The sequence below is a fragment of the Oryctolagus cuniculus genome, chromosome 12, assembly GCF_964237555.1.
Source record: "Oryctolagus cuniculus chromosome 12, mOryCun1.1, whole genome shotgun sequence".
NCBI lineage: Eukaryota > Metazoa > Chordata > Mammalia > Lagomorpha > Leporidae > Oryctolagus > Oryctolagus cuniculus.
In genome coordinates this window covers 107,747,188-107,770,836 of record NC_091443.1, presented here as the reverse complement: position 1 = coordinate 107,770,836, position 23,649 = coordinate 107,747,188, and the positions used below count along the sequence as shown (strand labels likewise).

Sequence of the window (23,649 nt, the reverse complement as noted above, 5' to 3'; positions counted from 1 at the left end):
TGTCCCCTATATGGACTCTCACTCTCCAAGAGGTTAAATAAATTGCCTGACATCAGTGACTAGTTAGAGGTATCACCACGTCTGCCTACTGTACAGCCTGAGTTCTTAACCACAGGTTTATTCTAGTTTCCAAAGACTTAAAACACAACTCTTGAAGTTGCTTCCTCTTTATCTACTTACAAATAAGAAAGACCTATTATTAACAGCATTCATATTGCAAATGCTGTAAAATCATACTGCCTTGAGGTGCGTATTATGGGGATTCTTGCAGAATCAATTTAGTTCTGTCAGTAATTTATGATTGTGTTGACTGTGTTCTTATTGTGTTAGTCATTGTGTAATATGAAAGATGTAGTCATGAAATTTTAAACCAATTTGGTCTTTTTGGAAGATACATTAATCCACCACTAAGTTAGTTGAAGACGGTAACAGTAGTCCCCACATTGTACTTGAGATAAAGACATAGGTGACATACTCATGGAAAAAAAGGTGCAAGACTACACCACATATCTGTCTTCCCTTGAAGTCTTCTCTACCTTTCTCTTTTCTCTTTGTCCCCCCAAAATTCTTTAGTGATTTTCAATCTTAGAAAGTGATGTCATTAAAAACAAATTACAGTGAATGCAGATTCATCTTTTATTTATTTTAAAGATTTATTTATTTGAAAGGCAGAGTTACAGAGAGAGAGACAGAGATGTTCCATCCGCTGGTTCACTCCCCAGGTGATTGCAGCAGCCAGGAACGTGCCCGGTTGAAGCCAGGCAGATGGAGCTTCATCCGTGTGTCACATGTGGGTGCAGGGGCCCATCCTCTGCTGCCAGGTGCATTAGCAGGGAGCTGGATCAGAAGTGGAGCATTCAGAACTCCAGCTGGCACCCATACGGGATGATGGCCTTGTAGGTGGGGACCTACCCCACCGTACAGCATCGCGTGCCTCAGGTTAGTTCATCTTAATGGGGTGGATTTTCTGTTTAGTTTTATAGAGTCCCTTTCACATTGGTACTTCTTACTCTATTAATTGTAGAAAACTAAGGGCAGGAAAAGCTATCAAGAATCAGCATAGTAGAAATATCAATTTTATCCAAACTGACATACAATTTTAATTCATTTCTTAAAATCCAGGAAATATTTTTCTAGCAATATCTTCATGATTCTAAAATTTATATGGAAAGGTCAGGAAATTAGAATAACTAAAACTTTTGAAAGATTAAAATAGGCCGGCGCCGCAGCTCACTAGGCTAATCCTCTGACTTGCGGCGCCGGCACACCGGGTTCTAGTCCCGGTTGGGGCGCCGGATTCTGTCCCGGTTGCCCCTCTTCCAGGCCAGCTCTCTGCTGTGGCCCAGGAGTGCAGTGGAGGATGGCCCAAGTGCTTGGGCCCTGCACCCCATGGGAGACCAGGAAAAGCACCTGGCTCCTGGCTCCTGCCATCGGATCAGCGCGGTGCGCCGGCCACAGCATGCCAGCTGCGGCAGCCATTGGAGGATGAACCAACAGCAAAAGGAAGACCTTTCTCTTTGTCTCTCTCTCTCACTGTCCACTATGCCTGTCAAAAAATTTGAAAAAAAAAAAAAAAGAAAGATTAAAATAACATCAAACAAATCACTTTACCCAGTTGTAGAGATGATCTAGCAACAACAGTCAAGACTGGGGTATTGAAAGATGTATAAATCAATGCACTAGGTATCTAGAAGTAGATTGTAAAGGTTTGCAGTGAATTCATGGGAAGATGTCTGTTCAGCACATGGTACAAGAACAATTGAATATTCATGCAGAAAAAAGTGAGCCTCGACTTAAGTCACGTCATGTAAGAATGAACTAAAACTGGATCATAAAATTAAGTGGAAAATGTGAAAAATATAGGACTTTTAGAAGAAATTATAACAGAATCCTCAAAACATAGGGCGTGGTGAGGAATTAAACATGACACCAGGCACAGTACGTAAAAAGAAAAAAAAACCTGGAGTTTTTTGAAGTTGAACTTCATCCACATTGAAAACGTTTGCTCCCAGCAGACCCTGTCAAGGGTGGCATGAGGCAGACGGCAGAGCGGGCAGCACCCAGACCTGATGTCACCTAGGCAACTGGCAGCTCTGATGGACCGTTCTGGAGCTCTGAGTAGACTGGAGGCTTTCAGTTTCCACGAGAAGACTTGGAAGGCTAATTGTGGTTAATCTCCGTCAAATTCAGCTCTTCATGGCTGTCCATCTACTACTCCCTGACCCACGGTAGCAGCCAGAACAGTGATAGGAGCCGTTTGTGCGAAACTGCTCTCTGCTGCAGATATCAAGGGTCTGTGCTCTGAGTAATGACTGAAGCTTCTCACTGCAGAGGTCAGAGCGAGGTGGCCGTCAGCATGCCTGCAGGCCACTTCCCCTCCAGCTGAAGTGACTTCCAGGGGATTTAAAACAACAGGGGCCTTTTATCCTCCCTCTGTGGTGTTCTCTTTTTCCCTTTTGTGATCCAAGCATTAAAGATGGAGACATCCAGAACTGTTTATATGAGGAAAATTAGAAACTGACTGTGCATGCCCAGGGAAATATACAAGCTCTGAAAAGAACTTAGAAGACCTTAATGTATATGTGTGTGTGTGTGTGTGTGTGTGTGTGTCTATATATATATATATATATTTGACAGGCAGAGTTAGTGAGAGAGAGACAGAGAGAAAGGTCTTCCTTCCGTTGGTTCACCCCCCAAATGGCCGCTACGGCCGGCTTGCTGCACCCATCTGAAGCCAGGAGCCAGGTGCTTCCTCCTGGTCTCCCATGCAGGTGCAGGGCCCAAGGACCTGGGCCATCCTCCACTGCACTCCTGGGCCACAGCAGAGAGCTAGACAGGAAGAGGGGCAACCGGGACAGAATCCGGCGCTCCGACCAGGACTAGAACCTGGTGTGCTGGCGCCGCAGGCAGAGGATTAGCCAAGTGAGCCGAGGTGCCAGCCCTTAATGTATATTAAACTTATTTATACCTTAGACTGATATTTTGCACAGAACTATCCAATAATAATTAAAAAACCAAAAGCAACAAATAAAAGCAAATACAAAAGACAGCAAGCCTGGGGAAAAGGTAGGGATTTCCAGAGATACATTATTATCCAAATGTCTGGTTCTAAACAAAAAATCATGAGGCATATGAAGAAACATGAAAATTTGGCCCATTTAAAGGGAAAAGTTAGCAGAATCTTTCCCTGAACGATATCTAATGGCAGATGTATTAGGCAAAAACCTTAAAAGAGCTGGCTTAAAGTTGCCAATAGCAAACTAAAAGATGTAGAAGTCAAGGAAACAATGCGTGAACAAAATAAAAGTGTCAATAAAGAGAGAAAACACAAAAAGAAACAACAGATTCTAGAGCTATAAATGTGATAACTGAAATGAAAAATTCACTAAAGGGATTCAGAGGCAGATTTAATTAGTCAGAAAAAAAGAATCCGTGAACTTGACTGTGGAACCATGGGAGTTACTGAATCTGAAGAGCTAAAGGACATAGGGTGGAAGAGGAATGAATAGACTCCTGCAGTACACTGCTACGTGGACAAGCCTACACGTGTGGGAGTCTTAGAAGCACATAACTGGGAGAACTGGACAAAGAATACTGCAGGAAACAATGACCAAAAGCATCTCAATTTTGATGGAAGATGTGCACATGAATATCCAAGAAGCTCAATCAACTACCAAGAAGGTGAACTCTGAGAAACCCACACCAAAACGTATTACAGTCAAACACTCACAAGCTAAAGGTGAAGAGAATCTTGAAAACACAAGAGAAGTGACTTACCACATTCAAGTCTCCTCAATAGAATTGCCAACAGATTGGGGCCAGCGTTGAGGCATAGCAGTAAAGCCACCAGCTGGGATGCCGGCATCCCATATAGATGCCAGTTGCAGTCCCAGCTGCTCCACTTACCATCCAGCTCCCTGCTAATGTACCTGGGAAAGCAGCAGAGGGTGGCTCAAGTGCTTGGGCCCTTGTACCCAGGTGGGATACCAGAAGAAGCTGCAGGCTCCTGGCTTCAGACCAGTCCAGCTCTGCTGCTGTGGCCATTTGGAGAGTGAACCAGTGGATGGAAGATTTCTCTCACACACACACACACACACACACACACACACACACAACTCTGCCTTTCAAATAACTAAATAAATCTTTAAACAATTGTCAACAGATATATCATCAAAAACTTGGCAGGCTACCGGTCATTAGTCTTATGTATTCATTATGCTAAAAAAAAAAAAAAGCTGTCAACCAAAAATCTTATATCTGGAGAAACTATTCTTCAAAAGTGAGGGAGAAGTGAAGACATCGCCAGGTGGAGAATCTGAGGGCGTTCGTTACCACCAGATCCGTCCTGTACGGAGCACTTCAGGGGAGCCTTTGCGGTAGAGTGAAAGGACACTGCACAGAAACATGAAACCGTGAAGGAAACAGACTCTCAATCCAGCTAACTACAGTGACGAAAGGTAGTACTATTGCAACAGTTGTCTACAGCTTTTCTTTTTCTGTGTAATTTAAGGGGATAGTACATTTTAGAAAAGAATGATTAATCTAAAAGCTATTATTGTAATTTTGTTTGTAACTCCATCTTTTGTTTTCTACATAATTTAACAGACTAATGCATTTAAAAGAATTACTAGTTCATATTTTGGGGTAAATGGTGTATAAAGCTATAATTTTGTGACATCAGCAACCAAGGATTAGGGGGACTGAGCTGAAAGGAGTAGAATTGTTACATGTTATTAAAGTTAAGGTGATATAAATATAAAATCACCATGTTAACCACAAAGGAAATAACCAAAGAACATACACAAAAGAAATTAACAGCAGGGTAAAAAAAAAAAAAGTAGAAATAAAGGTGTCTGTATTGGAAGCAAAGAAACAAGAATGTTTACAGAGAATATTGGAATACTATACACACATACACAAAATACCTGCTAGACCTAATGAATTTAACAAACTAGCAGGATAAAAAACCAGTACATAAAAAGCAGTTGCAAATCTATACACCAACAGCTTACAACCCGAAAAGGAAATTATGATAATTCCTTTTACAGTATCATCAAAAGCATGACATATCTTGGAAAGCTAACCAAGATGAAGAACGATGTATACAGTGAAAAATGCAAAAAAAATACAGCTGAAAGAAATTAGGGGCTAGCTCTGTGGCACACTAGGTTAATCCTCTGCCTGCAGCGCCAACATCCTATATGGGCGCTGGTTCTGGTCCCAGCTGCCCCTCTTCCAATCCAGCTCTCTGCTATGCCTGGGAAAGCAGTAGAAGATGGTCCAAGTCCTTGAGCCCCTGCACCCACATGGGAGATCCAGAAGAAGCTCCTGGCTCCTGGCTTCAGATAGGCACAGCTCCGGCCGTTGTGGCCATCTGAGGAGTGAACCAATGAAAGGAAGACCTTTCTCTCTGTCTCTCCCTCTCACTGTCTGTAACTCTACCTTTCAAATAAATAAATAAAATCTTAAAAGAAAAAAAATAAAGACACAAATAGGGGTTGGTGGTGTGGCATAGTGGGTAAAGCTGCCGCCTGTAACACTGGCATCCCATCTGAACACCAATCTGTGTCCTGGATGCTCTATTTCCAATCCAACTCCCTGCTAAAGGCTTGTGAGAAGTGGTAGGGGATGGCCCAAGGGCTTGGGACCTTCCTGCCTGCATGGGAGACCTGGATGAAGCTCCTGACTCCCGGCTTTGGCCTGGCCCAACACAGGCCTTTGAGGCCATCTTGGGAGTGAACCTGCAGTGGGAAGATTGATCTCTCTCTCTCCCTCCCTCTCTCTCTGTAACTCTGACTTTCAAATATAAATAAAACTTTAAAAAAAAGGACACAAATAAATGGATACATCCCATGTTCATAGTTTGGCAGACATTGTAGAGATACCAGTACTACCCAAAATCAACGATAGATTCAGTGCGAACTCTGACAAATTCCTACCAATGTTTTTTGCAGACCTATGAAAAAAGGTTCTGATAGTCATATGAAATCTCAAGGAACCCTGAAGGGCCAAAACAGTCTTGCAGAAGAACAGTGCTGGACGCGTCACACTTACTCAATTCAAAACTTGACTCCAAAGATACATAATCAGAGCTGTGTGTTACTGGCAGAAAGACAGACATAAGCACTGATGGAATAGAACAGTAACCCCGAAACAAACCCTTGCAGGTGACTTTTACATGAGCGCTAGCATGATTCAAGGGCAATGGACGGCCTTTTCACCAAATGGTGCTGCCAAAACTGGACATCCACATGCAAAGACTGAAACTGGGCCCTTCCTTGATACCGTAGACAAAGATGAACTCAGAGTAGGTCAACAGCCGCAATGTAACACCTAAACTGTAAAGCTGTTAGAAGAAAACTTGGTTAGGACAAAATTTAATAACACTGAATTTGGCAGTGATATTGGTTATGGAAGCAAAAGTACAAATAGAAGAAATACGCAAGTTGGACTTCATGGAAACTTTAAAATTTTGTGCATCAAAAGATACTATCCATATATTAAAAAGGAAAAAATGGGAAAAGATTTTCAATTTAGGTATTTGTTAAGGTATTAATAATTAATTAATAATTAAAACTCAGAAACAAAAAAAGACAACCCAATTCAAAAATGGCAAATGAGTTGAATAGACATTTCTCCAAAGAAGATAAGCTAATTTCTAACAAGCACATGAAAAGATTCTCAGCATCACTAATCATTAGGGAAATGCAAATCCAAATTACATTAGTATGACAGCCAATACCCAAAGGGATGGCTACTAGCAGTAAAACAGAAAATTAGCATTGGCAAGGATGAGGGGAGACTGGAGCCCTCCTGCACTATTGGTACTTTACACTTTACAGTGGTACACCCTCTGTGGAAAACAACATACCAGTTCTTCAAAAATTCAAACTAGAATTACCCTATGATTCATCACTTCTGCTGGGTATGTGTCTCAAATAATTGATAGTGGGGTCTCAAAGAGATACTTATAAACCCATGTTCATAGCAACATTATTCCCAATAGCAAAAACATAGAAGCAGTGTTAAGTATCCACTGCTGGATGCGTAGATAAGTTAAATGTGATGTTAATAAAATGAAATATTCAGCCTGAAAAAGGAGAGAAATTATGACGTATACTTTAACATAGACAAACCTTCAGGGCATAATTCTCATTGAAATAAGCCAGTCACAAAGAGGCGTACAGTGTAGGATCCAGCAATATGAAGTACTTAGAATAGTGAAAGTCATGGAGCTGGGAAACAGGATGGTGGGTGCGGGGCTTCAGGGAAGAGAATGGGGGTTGTCAGTGGATACAGCCTCGTGGTTGTACAAGATCCAGGAGTTCTGGGGTGGATGGAGGTGATGGTTGCACTTTGTGAATGTGATTTTTACCCTGGAGCATATGCTTAAGCTAGTTAAGTTGCTATATTTTAAGTGTTTGTTACCTCAATTTGAATAGTTTTTTTTTGGGGGGGGGAGGCATTATAATATGATTTTTTAAATGGAAGCCCACTGGGAAGGAGGTTTACCAAAATGTCAGTAGTGGTTTGAATGAGTACGGATCTGTGCTCCATGTTGCGTTCTTTATGCTGTAGTGGAATATGCAGATGTTTTACAGCCAGCTTGCATTGCCTTTACAATTAGAAGATAAGCGTGATTTTCATTTCCGGGGAGGGGGGATGGAGTGAGATAGCACGTGGAGGAGCAGGTGATGTTCTCTGGTTGGCCGTGCACACAGGCTGCTGTGCTGAGACTTGTTCTCACCACTCACGGGCTGCCCTCGTCCTGTTAAATCTGCATTGTGTGTTGGAAGAAGGTGATTCCATCAATTCTTTAATTCTTCAGATGTATTTTTAGGACTTTTGTTGGAAAACAATTATTTCTGTGGGCTTACATCTGCTCTAACATTAGATTTTAAAATTCTCTACTGCTGAGATAATTGCAGCAGAAATATTCTCTGGTAGAGTGAATGACCAAAGAATGAGTGCATTGAGTGGTGGAAATTCTCCCTCCACGCTCACATGGCCAGCAAGACAACAGCACTGCAGGGCAGTGAGGATCTGATCGTGCTGTGTGGAAGAGCTAACCTTTGAACACACCACAACAAGACAACCCAGGAAGAGAAGGTTTATCTCAACTCTCACTGAGAGCCTGGCCCTCAGATGAGGGATGTGGCGGGTAAGGCCACCACTTGCAATGCCAGCAACCCACATGGGCGCTGGTTTCGAGCCCCGGCTGCTTCACTTCCCATCCAGCTCTCTGCTTTGATCTGGGAAAGCAGTGGAAGATGGCCCAAGTCCTTGGGCCCCTGCCCCCACGTGGGAGACCCAGAAGAAGCTCCTGCCTGGCTCCTGGCTTGGATCAGCTCAGCTCTGGCTGTTGTGATCATTTGGGGAGGAGTGGACTAGTGGTTGGAAGACCTCTCTTTCTCTCTCTCTGGCTCTACCTCTCTCTGTAACTCTTCCAAATAAATAAAATAAATCTTAAAAAAAAAAGGTAGGGACCTGTAGCAGGTGGCAGGAGAAGATTAACAGGAGTTCTGAGAACACAGTTTTACCCACTGACTCATTTTGCCAACCATAATTCACAGTAGATGTTTTAAGTAATTGCACTCAGTTGAAATATCACTAAACATGAGGTGATCAGAGAGCAAGTGAAGTGGTGACATTCCCCTCTTTCTGTCACTGCAAGAGAAATCACGTGCCGTGTTCTCCTAATAGGGAAAATTGGAAACTAGAAAACAGCTCTCCTAACGTCAATGCTCAAGTGATTGTCCCCATATGCTACCAAAGAATAGCAGAGAAAAAGTTAACATTATTATTCTTGCTTGTACTTTTTAAAGATGAACAGTTCTGTCACATAGCCCCAGGAAAAGTTACCTAAAAATGCCAAATTAGAAAAATGAAGGGAAACTTGATCCTAAAGAAAATCATTTTTCTTGGAGAATCGCCAGCTTTTGTTTCCTACCACTCACTTGGCAAATAAAAAGAGAGAAAACAAAGCCTTCTCATGCTGCCCTGTACTCTGATGATGAGACACCATGGTCCATTACGTACTTCCTGCTTTCGCGCAGGTATGTTTCACGAGAGGACTGGTTACAGGGAGACAAAACATCCGTTGTTTAAATGCAATGGGAGAAATGTGCAGTTGTTACCTTTATTTCCAGGTAGATTTGTTCAATACTTCTGTATTGAACTCCACCATATATCTGCCAAGAATGGAGAAGCACCAGGACTCTTGGCCACTTCAATTGCACCCTTTCAAAACCAGCAGGCAGGTGTTTTTTTGTTTTGTGTTTTTTTAAATGGTGGCAAACCACAGAGAAGTAACACTTCACAGCCATGAGGATAGCTGTAGCCAGAAGGAAAACCAGGAAGGAGGGAATGAGGAGGGAGGGACAGAGAGAGAGAAGGAAGGAGGACAGAAAGTAGCAGGCGTTGGCAACGCTGTACCGGAATTAGGGCTTAAGTACATGAGTGGCAGGAATCTGAAAGTTTCAGCCATTGAAGACAAGTTTGGAAGGTCCTCAGAACATCAGACAGTGGCGGTGGATGGCCTGGAAGACACCAGTGACGATGCTTGCATCAGGGCCCGAGCGCCTGGGTCTGATTCTTAGCTCCAGCTTCCTGCTACTGCAGACCCTGGGAGAAAGTGGGACAACTCAAGTAGTTAGCCCCCTGCCACCCGTGCAGGAGACCTGGATTGAGGCCATGCTCCTGTCTTCTACCCAGTCAGGGCTCTGTCTCTCTTTCTCTCTGCCTCTTGAAAACAAGAAGTTAAACATAGAGTTATCACCTGACCCAGCAGTTCCATTCCTAGGTAGACACAAAAAAGCATTGAAAACAAAGTCTGAAACAAATATTTGTACACAAATGTCCATAGCTGTGTTATTCATAGATAAGCCAATTATGATCATTCAGTAACAGAACAATATTGAGAAATCTTCAAATATTTGTAAAATAAGCAGCCCATTTGTAAACACTGCGTAGGTCAATGAGAAAGTCAGAATAGAAATTATATTTTTAGTTGAATGAAAGTGAAATCACAACATATCAAAATGTGGGGATGCTTGTAAAGCAATAGGAAATTTCTAATTAAACACTTAATTAGGAAAGAGGGAAGAATAGCCTCAAGTCAGTGACCTGAGCTTCCACTATTAAGAAGTAGAAAAAGTTGAACAAATGAAACCCAAAATAAACATAAGGAAAGAATGAAAAACTGAAATCATTCAAATTTAAAACAAAAGCAATAAAGAAAATAAATGAAACCGAAAGAGTAAAATTAATACCCATTTAACTAGACTGATAGAAAAACACGACAAATTACAAATGTCAGGATGAAGTGGGGGATTGCAGGTGCATATCATACAGATATTGCAAGGACAGTACAGGACTGGAGCGGGTTTTAGCCTGGCAGTGAAGACGTGCACATCCTACATGGGAGTGCCCGGTTTTGATGTCCGGTTCTGACTCCTGACTCAGCTTCCTGCTAATGCAAACTCTGGGAGGGAGTGGTAATTGGGTGACTGGCACTCAGCCTGGGGAACCTGGATTGTGATCCTGGCTCCTGGCTGGGGAGGTAGCCAGTGGATAGGGGAGCCTTTTCTCTTTGTCTTTTATTTATTTGAAACAAATAAGAAAGAAACATTGTGGAACAGCACCGAGGCACAGACAGTTTAAGCCTTTGCCTGTAGGACCACCATCCTGTATGGGTGCCAGTTCAGCTCCCAGCTGCTCTACTTCCGATCCAGCTAATGTGCCTAGGAAAAACTACTGAAGATAGCCCAAGTTCTTGGGCCCCTGCCACCAACCTGGGAGTCCTGGAAGAGGCTCTTAGCTCCTGGCTTCAGCCTGACCTATCCCCAGGCTGTTGAGACCATTTGGGAAATGAACCAGAGAATGGAAGATCTCTCTGCCTCTCTTTCTCTTTCTGTAACTCTGTCTTTCAAATAAATAAATAGTGCTTGCTTTGGCAGCACATATACTAAAATTGGAATGATACAGAGAAGATTAGCATGGCCCCTGTGCAAATAAATAAATACATCTTAAAAAAAAAAAAAAAAAAACAAAAAGGAAAGAACAGAACATTGTGCCCATAAATTCAAAATCTTAAATGGAACATTTCTTGATTGATCCAAACTAACAAAGCTGACTCAAGAAAATAATACATAATTGAATAGTTTTATATGGATTGAAGAAATTTAATTTGGGGCTTAAAACTTCCCACTAAAGAAAACTCCAGACCCAGGGGCCTTTACTGGCAAATGCTACTAAGGAAGTATTTAATGAAGAAATAATATTGATTCTGCACAAACTGCCAGGAAATAAAAGAAGACAGAGCACTTCTCAACTCATTTATGAAGCCAGTGTTATTATGATATCAAAATAAGTTGAATGGATTACAAGAAAGAAACCTATAAACAGACACAAAAGTCCTCAAGAAAATATTAACAGGTCAAAATCACCAATATGTAAAAATGATACTGCATTATGACTAAGCAGGCTTTATCCCAAGAAGACAAAGCTGTTTTGATTTTTAAAATGAGTCAGTACAAATCACTATCTCAGCAAATTAAAAGGAAAAAAGTCCATGTGGTTATCTCAATTCATAATTTAAAAGTTTCTGCAAACTAAGAGTAGAAAGATTTTCTCAACCTGGTAGATGGAAATATAAGTATCTTTGTGATGAAAACCCAAGTATTTTCTTCCTGAGATGAGGAACAAGGCAAGGATCCCATAACCAGTTCAGTAAGGCAAGAAAAAAAAAATAAAAGGAATACAAATTGAGCAGAAAGAAATAAAGCTCTATTTGCAAGTGAAATAATTTTATGCAGAAAATCCTGGACAATCTGCCCCCAAAATATACTAGAACTAATAAGTGAATTAGTAAAGTCACAGGATTCAAAATTATTATATAAAAATAAATCATGTCTATTATTTAGAGATTAAAATTATAGAAAACTCCACCTACAGGAGCACTGTATAGGACTGTGAAACATGAAATACATAAGTATAAATCAATGAAACATGTGCAGTGTCTGTGCTGATGAGCTACAGCTACAAAGCACTGTTGAAAATAATCAAAGATCATCCCAGGAAGAGAAGGGAGACAGTGTGTTCAGTTGTTGGAAGAGGCCAGTTGTTAAGATGCCAGCTCCATCAAATTGTTCTGTGGATCGAATGAGATCCCTGTCAAAATCCTAGTGGAGATTTTTTTGTGGCAGTTGACAATCTGATTGTAAAATTTATTTGGAAAGGTAAAAACATCTAGAAAAGAGCCAAAACAGCTTTTAATAGGAACAAAACTGGAGGACGCACACTGAGACTTACTGAAAAGCTACTGAAATCAAGTAGTGTATTATTAAAAAGATAGATACAACACCTGGATCTGTGGAGAATACAGTCTAGAAATAGATGTGTGTGTATGTGTGCTTCAGGAAGTGTGTGGACAATGGGATTAAAAGACAGGTTTACTTTGGTGCAAGTTTTGAGATCTGTGCATACTAGGGGTCATCAAAAAGTTCATGGAAAATATATGTTGTGAAAAAAGTAAATGTGTGGATTTCAGAATTTTTTTGTACCTCACAAACTTTTTAAGTACTCTTGTACATATAATCAGTTGACTTCTGACAAAGGTGCAGAGATAATCTAATGTAAAAAGATTAGTCTTTTAAACAAGTGGTGCTGGAACAGTTAGACAGCCCCTTAAAACCAAAAATCAAAAGGAACAAAAGGGCATCAGTCCATACCTTGACATAGGCCTCAGAGATCCATGAAGAGGAGATTGGAAGAGATTCTGTTTGGTAGAAGTGGAGGACAAGATAAGACTACAAAGAATTGAAACTGGTCTGCCAGAGGGAATTACTGCAAAAAGACTTGTTTATTCGACTCACTTATTAAGTACCCTGCTGTTGCAACTCAGAGGCTGCCTTGGATTGGAGATCCCTTGAGGAAGTCACATTTAAGCAATAGCCACACAGCAGTGCGAGCTGCCGTGGGGTTGCCATGAGGGCCCAGAGGAGGAGTGGCGAGTCGCCTGCACTTAGCCTTCCCCAGCCAGCGCCATGAGCCCTGAGTGTGGAGAGGAACTAAAAGCTGGAGTGTAATTTATCCATTGTCCCTTTGAGGATTTTGAGAAATTGTTCATTTGATTGCTAAAGTGGAATATGGATCTCTTCCATCTGCTGCCTCTTGAATCTGTGATAATTACCCCAGACTCAAAGAATAGACAAAGTGAAGAAATCTGATGGGGTTTCCTTTTGTCTTTCCTGTTTGCTGTCGTTTGATCTGCTTCGAAGTGGGTTGCCTTGCTCTGGCTTCCAGTTGCTAGCCATTCTGTACAGTCTCTGTCACACAAGGAAATCAACAAAAGGTTTTCTCCAGAGGCTACCAAAACTCTGTAGGGATGAAAAGGTTTTTTTTTTTTTTTTTTTTTTTTTTTTCCACGAAACAGTCTCCATCATGTTCCATGCACATGGAAAAGGGAGCTGCCTGTGATCACTTGCCAGCCTTCTGTGGGTTTCTAATGCACATCCTCATCTCTCTTGGAGGGATTATTCATGACAACTTGTTCTCACACTTTGCTCAAAGCAAGTACTACTTCTATCCCCCCCCCCCCCCAGTCTTCTATCACATAGCAGGGGCGCTGGTGGAGATTGCTTTTCCATAAAAAGAACTGTGCCACCTACTCCTCAAATGCCGCTGATTAAGAGAATCAGTGATTGATTTTTCCTGGGGAATAAATTAGGCCTTCCCTTGAGAGTGGAAAGAAGGAAATAATGGTATGTGAAGAATGAAGATGGCTATGTTATGAGGAAAATGTTTATGCAGTTGCCATGGAAACAACAAGTAGGCATTCAAAACAGGAGCTTATATCTCTGTATTTGTCAAATATAAATCAGATACGGATTGCATTCATTCTCTTTTTTGGCCCAGATTTAGTCTGACATATGGTTGTGTAAAATATGCTCCTGCTTTTGTGTATTCTCTTAATATTTGTGGGAGCCTGGCGATACACAGGCTGCCATGTTCTAAAAGCATGGAGTTGAGGCACAGAAATAAAACCCGAGAAGGCAGTTCTCTGCAAGTAATCCCTAAAATATATATATATTACAGCGCATAGTGCCCACTGCTGGGCTTTCCAGTGACTTTCATAATTGCCAGACCTAATTAATTTTTATTAATCTACAGTGTTGGACCTAATTGGCATGACTATTCATGAGTGATGTCAGGTGCTGAAAATGCAAGGCTTGGTAGTTTAATCTCGTTCCACGTGCGTGGTCTCACTGCTCGCGTGGAATAAGGCGCCACAGTCCATCTCTGAATGAACACTTTTCTGTTGCAAGGCATCAGTGGCCTTCGTCTTCACGCCTACAGTGAGGCAGGGTGGAAATCTAGAGAGGGTACATGTGCTTTTTGATGGGAGATTCCACAAAATGTTTCAGCACTTGAACTCTTTTTTAGTGACCGATACCAAAGGTAGGTCAGAAGATGGCAAACCGTAGGCCCTCCCTGCTACCCCGAGTGTGCGTTTGTGCCCGCCCCATGCCTCCCCACCCACAGAGGTCCTAAGCTGTGACCTTCAGCGCCCACAGCCAGGAGCAACCCAGTGTCGCCGCCATGTCCGTCACATGGCCAGAGCTGACCATGAAGTCTGTCATCCTGGTGGTGGCAGTGCCTTGGCCAAACCCCTGGGAGCTGCCCCGACTGTGGGCGTGTGGCAGCATCCGCAGCGTGGGCAACACGTGCCAGGCACTGCCCATCAGCCCCTGCTGTTAGCGTGATCCCAATGCTGGCCTTTCCTGAGGTGCTCGGCCTCATCCTCCGAGCCCACCGGCCACAGGACGTGATGTAGAGACCACCACTCCGCATTCTAGAATGGACTTCCTGACACACACTTGGGCACACGCAGGTAGTGCCCCGCAGCAAAGTCCTGGTTTGCATACCTGTCGTCCCCGCCTGGCGTTCCCTGAGTGATGGACTTCCGGAACCACTCCCCAGTCCAAGCCCCCCACCGGGGAGGAGGCCCATGCACTCACCTGCTGTGGAGGCTGTGTGTTTAAGGATGGGTTACACTGGTCATCCCTCTCATCGCTGGGTGTCTCTTCATGGAGTATCGGGCGTGTGTGGAGCAGCTGCTCTCCCAGCGCCGGGGTAACCTCAGGTAGAGGGTCGCCATGTGGATGAAGCCACCCTCCCTCCAACCCCAGCTCCCTCGTGCCCGGCGGTGCTGGCCTGCAGGGTCTGGCACCTGCGCTGTGTCCAGTAAAGCTCTGGGATGCAAACTGCAGCTGCAGCTACTGCCTTTTAATGGGGGACACAGACCAAAATAGTAGGAAAAGCTAAACGCAATTAGAATAGGCTCCTCTCCCGGGAAGTGGGGAGTTTGCCACTTAACTCCAGTACCTTGTCTTTTCACAGCAAGGTTATTGGCCATTTCATGGTCGTCAGTTTATGGTCCTGTGTATTTCCCTTCTCTTCGACTTCCTCAAAGGCATGTGCTTTGTGAGCAGAGAGCCTAGAGGCTTACTCTCTTGTTAAAACAGTAATTGCTTATGTAGTCCAATAAATGTAACAGTAATTTAATGAGACCAAATAGCTGTAGAGATTAAGCAGTGGGCTTTTCCTAAGAGGTAAATTTTAAGTCAAAATTGAACAAAGAAAGACCTTCTAGAGGGCGTTTTGGCAATATAAATAAAAAGTTTTGAAAATATATACCCTTTGATTTAAAAAAGTGTCTAAGAATTTATCTTAAGGAAACAATGCTGTGTGCAAAGATTAAATTGGGAGAATATTTATTAATTCTGTATATAATAGAGATATGCTGGAAACTACTTAAGCATCAGGTCAAAGGAATGCATATAAATAATTTTGGCACCAATCCAGAAAATGAAAACGGGGTATAACCATTTAAAATGGTATTATAGGGACCGGTGCCGTGGCCCAGCCTCTGCCTGGGCATTAGCATCCCATATGGACACAGGTTCAAGTCCCGGCTACTCCTGTTCCGATCCAGCTCTCTGCTAATGTGGCTGGGAAAGCAGTGGAAAGTGGCCCAAGTGCTTGGGCCCCTGCACCCATGTGGGAGACCCAGAAGAAGCTCCTGGCTCCTGGCTTGTTCCAGCTGTTGTATCCATTTGAGGAGTGAACCAGCAGACGGAAGATCTCTCTCTCTCTCTCTCTCTCTCTCTCTCTCTCTCTCTGTTTCTCCCTCTCTGTAACTCTGCCTCTCAAATAAATCTATAAAAAAAGATACTATAGAACAATATGTATAAATATGGAAAAAGCTTTGTGATATCTTCATTGACAAAAAGTGGTGTTTTGTTGGAATTGTATAAAGTTTGTAGATCAGTTTGAGGGAAACTAATGTCTTTACTCTGGTTGGGTCTTAAAATCAATGAGCATAGTATGTCCACTTAGTTAGGTCTTTAGTTTCTTTCATTAGCTTTTTGTAGTTTTCAGCATTCAGCTTTTTTTTGTTTGTTTGGTTGGTTTTTTGTTTTTGTTTTTGTTTTTGTTTTTGTTTTGTTTTGTTTTGTTTTGTGACAGGTAGAGTTTACAGAGAGGGAGAGAGACACTAGAGAGAAAGGGTTTCCTTACGTTCGTTCACTCGCCAAATGGCTGCAACAGCCGGAGATACGCTGATCCAAAGCCAGGAGTCTTCTCCTGGTCTCCCACGTGGTTGCAGGGGCCCAAGGAATTGGGCCATCCTCCACTGCTTTCCCAGGCAACAGCAGAGAGCTGGACTGGAAGAGGAGCAACCAGAACTAGAACCCGGCGCCCAAATGGGATTAACCTGGTGAGGATTAACCTGGTGAGCCACGGCGCCAGCCCCCCCCCCCCTTTTTTTAAAGTTTTATTTAATTTGAAAGGGTAAGGCAGAGTTATAGAGAGAAGAGAAAGAGAAAGAGAAAGAGAAAGAGAGAGAGATCAATCTTCCATCCGCTGGTTTACTCCCCAGATGACCACAATGGCCGGAGCTGTGCCTATCAGGAGCCAGGAGCTTCTTCAGGTCTCCCATGTGGGTGCAGGGGCCCAAGGACTTGGGCCATCTTCTACTGCTTTCCCTGGACATAGCAGAGAGCTGGATTGGAAGAGGAGCAGCCAGGACTCGAACCGGCGCCTATATGGGATGCCGGCACGGCGGGCAGCCTTACCCGCTATGCCACAGTACCAGCCCCCAGAATACAGCTTCTATACCTGTTTTCTTGAATTTACACCCAAGAATTTCTTTTTTTCTGTTTCTTTTTTTATTAAAGATTGTATTTATTTATTTATTTGAAAGGTAGAGTTACAAGACGGTGAGGGAGAGACAGAGAGAAAGTTCTTCCTTTGGTTCACTCCTCAAATGGCTGCAACGTCTCGAGCTGCGCCGATCTGAAGCCAGGAGCCAGGAGCTTCTTCCGGGTCTCCCATGTGGGTGCAGGGCCCAAGCATTTGGGCCTTCCTCCACTGCCTTCCCAGGCCATAGCAGAGAGGATGGGATGAGGAGAAACCAGGACTAGAACCGGCGCCCATATGGGATGCCGGTGCCGCAGGCGGAGGATTAACCTACTGCGCCACAGCAACAGCCCCGAGAAGGATGTTTTTTAAATTTTGGTTTCCTTCACTATGTTGCTTGTGTACAGAAATGCACTTGGTATGTTGACTTGTATCTTATAGTTTTAAAATATTCCCTTATCAATGCTAAGAGGCTTTCGTGGCTGCCTTGGGATTCCCCATGCGTACAATCATGCCATATGCAAATTGTTTTCTTCCTTTGCTCTTCAGGCTGCTCATGTTAGTGTACTGAAAGCCAACTGTCTTTTGTGTTTTGATCTCATTTCCTGTGACTTAGGGAATTAGTTTATTAACCCTCAGGATTCTTTATGTGTGCATAGATTCTTTAGGATTTTCTATCTATGAATTCTGTGGGTGATAATTTCACTACTTCCTTTCCAATTTAGATGCCCTATTTATTTTTCTTGCCTAATTGCTCTAGTTTGAAAACCTGGGACTACATTGACTGGAAGTGGTGAAAGTGAGAATCTTTCTCTCGTTCATGACTTTCGCTTGGGAGGTGGTGGGGTGAAACTGTCAGTCCTTCACCATGTAGTATAGTGTTAGCTGTGGGTTTCTCACAAATGCTCTTTCCTTAAGTTAGGAGAATTCTAGTCACTCCACATTATTTCCGTCATCTGATATTATACTTCATCATTTTTAGCCACTGTGGTCAGTGTGTAGTGATACCTTATTAGAATTTATGACATTGAACTCTTTTCCATGTTGGGCACAGAATTTATTTTTGTATGATTCTTTTCCTTTGAAAACAATGTCAGATAATTTACCAAATTAAATGTATGCTGAATTCAGCAGGAGTCAGGCTCTCTTACTGTTTAGTTTGTGTCTCTAGATTTTTATTGTCAATTTTACTTTCATTATAGCTGTGGGCTTACTTTTATAATAAAGTAAATTTTTGAAAAACTGGGTCTTACAATGTAACCTACATGATCTTAGTAATTTATGAACACCTAAACATTTTTAAAGAAACAGGAGGAAATAATTTTTTACTATGGAAATGGTGAAGTATTATATTTACATTTTTTAAAAAAAAAGACTTATGTACTTACTGGAAAGGCAGAGATACAGAAAGAGAGAAAGAGCAGAGAGACAGAGGGAGGTCTTTCATCTGCTGATTCACTCCCCAAATGGTCACAGGAGCGTGGAACTCTATCCCGGTCTCCTACAAAACAAAAAAACTGAGATAGGAAACTGGAAGAAAAATGGGCCCAAAACAGTGAAGCCCTGAACAATCTCATCTGCGTTTGCAGATGGGAACTGTAATTTAGAGTATGCCTGGGAGTGGGGTACAGTAAACGGCCTATGTGACCACGGGGCTGCTTTATGTCGATCCTGCTGGACAAACAAATGTGTGAGTCTGTCTCTCCCTCCCTTTATTCCTCCTTGGTATCTCAGATATGAAAACAGATAGTGTGGGTGCTTTAAAAGCCATGGCAGTGGTCCAAGGTTGTCAGACCACTCACTCTCCGTGTTCGTGACCCAGCCCCCAGTGTTGCTGCCATCACAGGCATCAGTCACAGGCCGACAATCTGTCTGAAGAGCCAAACCCAGAAGAGCTTTCGACCCGGAATCACAAGAAAACCAGTACCAGAAAGGACGGCACCAAACTTCACAAATGGAAGAATAAACACCCAGGAGAGCAGAGTTAGTAAGGAAAGCAAGACAGGACTTCAGAATAAAAATAACCACCATCTCTTGGGACAGGCAAGATGGCCCTGCATTCATTTAAAAAAAAAGAAAAAAGAAAAGAAAACTTCAGAGGTTTTTGAAGCGAACAGCTCAAAAGTAAGGACAACAAATTAAGGAGAAAAAAGGTAAATTGGGAGACACTGAAGATAGTTGGAGAAATAAGCCTGTAATTATATGGATGTCGTACTTGTTAACAACGCTGGTTGCAAAAAGACAGTGAGGTAGAGTCTTCAGATTTCTTGGGAAAAAATAATTAAGAACTTAGAGTTCAAAACCTACCCAAATTATAAAACTGATATTTTCCAGGCATACAAGGCCTCACAGTGTAAGTGTAGTTACCAGAAGAAAAGCAGCAGAATGTTTTACGTCAAACCCTTTGAGAAAAAAGAAAGTGGAACACAGAAAACTCCACCTCACATAGCAAGGAAAGAAAACACAGAAGCTACAAGGAAGCACGAAAAAAGGAAATGCAGCCATCACCTATCAAAAGACAACCTCTCGGGGTGCCAGATTCTGTCCTGGTTGCCCCTCTTCCAGGCCAGCTCTCTGCTGTGGCCCAGGAGTGCAGTGGAGGATGGCCCAAGTGCTTGGGCCCTGCACCCCAAGGGAGACCAGGAGAAGCACCTGGCTCCTGCCTTTGGATCAGTGCGGTGCACCGGCCACAGCGCGCTGGCCGCGGCGGCCATTGGAGGGTGAACCAACGGCAAAGGAAGACCTTTCTCTCTGTCTCTCTCTCTCTCACTGTCCACTCTGCCTGTCAAAAAAAAAGACAACCTCTCAAATCAATCTGAAAAAAAGCTGGCTGTTTACAAGCAGCACATGAAACATAAACAGATTGAAAGTTTGGGGGAAAGATTAATATGTCAATAAAAAGAGAAAATAGTAGGCATAGCAATAGAATTCAGAAAAACAGCTTTGAAGCAAAAGACATGAAGAGATATTTCATTACTTCCTTTCTGTACTCTTTTATCAAAATGAGTTTATTTAGTAACATACCTTTAATACAAGGAAAAGCTAATAGATTTTAAAACTTTGATAAAATGGCTGTCCTGTGGTGCAGTGGGTTGATCTACCATTTAGAACGCCAGCATCCCATGTCAGAGTGTGAGTTCAACCCTCACTGCTCCACTTCCAGTCCAGATTCCTGCTAATGCACCTGTGAAAACAGTGGAAGATGGCCCAAATAGTTGGGCCTATGCCACCCATGTGGGAGACCTGGGCTCCTGGTTTTGGAAGATCTCTTTCTGTCTCTCTTTCTTCTTCCTTTTTCTTTTTTCTTTTTTTGACAGGCAGAGTTAGACAGTAAGAGAGAGAGAGAAAGGTCTTCCTTTTCCATTGGTTCGCCCCCCAAATGGCCACTATAGCCGGCTGTGCCGGTCCAAAGCCAGGAGCCAGATGCTTCCTCCTGGTCTCGCATGCGGGTGCAGGGCCCAAGCACTTGGGCCATCCTCCACTGCCTTCCCGGGCCACAGCAGAGAGCTGGACTGGAAGAGTAGCAACCGGGACAGAATCCAGCGCCCCAACTGGGACTGGAACCCGGGGTACCGGCGCCATAGGCGGAGGATTAGCCAAGTGAGCTGCGGCGCCGGCCTCCTTCTCTTTCTCTGTCAATTTGCCTTTCAAATAAACAAAGTAAATATGAAAAAAAAAAACTTGACTAAGCCGTGATCATAGTGTGATATTTTAGCATATCCTTTCAGAAATTGAAAAAATAAAGTGTGGGGGGGGGAATAATAAATAAATAAAATATAAAGTTTGAATAGGGCAGTTAACAAGATTGATTTAATAGATACTGATATCTATTAAACATTTATTTCAAACATGGAGAGAATTCACAGAAATTGACCATATATAACACACAAAGAACATCTAAATAAATTTTAAAAGAAAATCATACGAGATTTATGAAAGGATCATGAAATATGAAACTGAAGATGTTGAAAGCTTTTAAATTATAGGAATAAGATAAAGTGGAAACGAGAATTAACAAACATTTTAGAATGAGTGATCCCGAGAGCTTCACACGTGAAAAACCTGCAGGATGCCATCCAAATGTACTCAGAATAAATCTGTAGTTTTTAGTGCTTTTCATAGAATATTGGAGAAATTAAATTTTTATCATTTTCATAATCTTTTTTTCTTAAACTTAGATAAATGTTTTAGAATTTGTAAACTCTTCTAGCAGGGAAACAACTGAGAATAATCAATATCTTCAATGCTATTTGTTCTTCTGTTCAACTCATGTAACATTATGTCTGCATATTTTAAAATGTCACTCTTAGTACAGTCTTTTTTAGAGAACTGCGTTCTGTAATCTCGGTATCTCTCCAGTTTTGCTCATCCCTGTGTCTCCATATGAGCTTGCAGAGTGTGTGGAAGGACGCACAACTATTGCTCACACTTCTTTCTGGATAACGGGGCATTGGTTGGTCTGCTGCTTTCACCGTTTTATATTTTCATGTGCTACTTGTTCATTTTATACAAACTGTTGGCTTAAATAAGCATATCAGACAGTTCTATTAAAGATTGTTTTTAAACATTTGTTTGGTAGTTTGAAAGGCAGAGTTACAGAGAGGTGAAGTCAGAGACAGACAGAGGTCTTCCATCTGCTGGTTCACTCCTCAAATGGCTGCAATGGCCAGAGCTGAGCCGATCTGAAGCCAGGAGCCAGGAGCTTCTTCTGGTTCTCCCACAAGGGTGCAGGGCCCAAGCACTTGGGCCATCTCCTTTCCCAGGCCATAGCAGAGAGCTGCATCAGAAGTGGAGCAACTGGGACTCAAACCAGCGACCCTATGGGATGCTGGCACTGCAGGTGGCAGCTTTACTTGCTATGCCATAGTGCTGGCCCCTATATTAAAGATTTTGAAAAAGGAATGATGAAATAATGCAAAGAAAATAATGAACCAAATTAGTAATGATTAAAGTAAAACTCCAGGGGCCTGGCTCATTTGGCTAATCTTCCACCTGCAGCACTGGCACCCCATAAGGACACCAGGTTCTAGTCCCGGCTGCACCTCTTCCAGTCCAGCTCTCTGCTGTGGCCTGGGAAGGCAGTGGAGGAGGGCCAAGTGCTTGGGCCCTGCACCCGCGTGGGAGACCAGGAGGAAGCACCTTGCTCCTGGCTTCAGATTGGCGTAGCTCCGGCCATCGCTGCCAATTAGGGGGTGAACCAATGGAAGGAAGACCTTTCTCTCTGTTTCTCTCACTGTCTAATCCTATCTGTCAAATGAATTTTAAAAAAAAGTAAAACTCCAGTGGCCATGTTTATTGACAAAAGCTCAATAAAAAACATAAGTTTTGGCAAGTGTGAAAATATGCCAATCAATATTATAAGTTACAAAAACAGAACAAAAATATAGAAATTTATAAAATCATAGTAACTCTACATACAAGTTTATACTAATAAATGTGGAAGCCTAGACATAATGGGTAATTTTCAGAAAATTTTGATTTATTCAAATTGTCTTAAGGAAAGGTAAAAACTGCATTAGCTAATAATTATGAGAAGGAACAGAAAAGAACTTTAAGAATCTGTCCAGTGGTAGCCCAGGTTTTACAGGTAAGTTCTAAGTAACTTTTAAAGATCCTGTATATAAATTTGTATAATCTTATGAAAAAAGTGGAACTCAGGGCCAGCACTGTGGTGTAGCAGGTAAAGCCACTGCCTGCTCCACTTCTAGTCTCAGCTGCTCCACTTCTGATACAACTCCGCTGCAGCCTGGGAAAGCAGTAGAAAAAGGCCCAAGTCCTTGGGCCCCTGCACCCGTGTGAGAGACCCAGAAGAAGCTCCTGGCTTCAGGTTGGTGCAGTTCCAGCCATTGGGGCCATCTGGGGAGTGAACCAACATATGGAAGACCTCGCTCTCTCTCTCTCTCTACCTCTGCCTCTCTGCCTCTCTGCCTCTGCCTCTCTCTCTCTCTCTGTAACTTTGCCTTTCAAATACATAAATAAATCTTAAAAAAAAATAAAGTGGGACTTTACCCAACTGATTTTATGTTGTTAATGTAGCGATAATACCAAAACTAGAGAAGAATATGTGTGTGTAGAGAGTGGGGGCAGGAGGCAGGGAGAAAATATAGGCCTTTTTCACTTACAGAGGTAGGACTCAAAAATCATAATGAGGCCGGTGCCGTGGCTCAATAGGCTAATCCTCCACCTGCGGCACCGGCACACCAGGTTCTAGTCCTGGTCGGGGTGCTGGATTCTGTCCTGGTTACCCCTCTTCCAGTCCAGCTCTCTGCTGTGCCCTGGGAGTGCAGTGGAGGATGGCCCAAGTGCTTGGGCCCTGCACCCCATGGGAGACCAGGAGAAGCACCTGGCTCCTGGCTTCGGATCAGCGCGGTGTGCTGGCCGCAGCGGCCACTGGGGGGTGAACCAACGGCAAAGGAAGACCTTTCTCTCTGTCTCTCTGACTCTCTC

The 23,649-nt window shown here is 42.8% G+C and overlaps 1 protein-coding gene and 1 non-coding gene across 14 annotated transcripts in view; both read left to right on the top strand.

The window, feature by feature from the left end:
* PEAK1 (pseudopodium enriched atypical kinase 1) overlaps nucleotides 1–23,649 on the top strand; it is a 344,458-nt gene that overhangs the window by 195,223 nt on the left and 125,586 nt on the right. The window lies entirely within an intron of this gene.
* LOC127487826 (U6 spliceosomal RNA) lies at nucleotides 10,943–11,049 on the top strand. Its single transcript, XR_007915073.2, has one exon. It is a non-coding gene; the product is annotated as a U6 spliceosomal RNA (small nuclear RNA).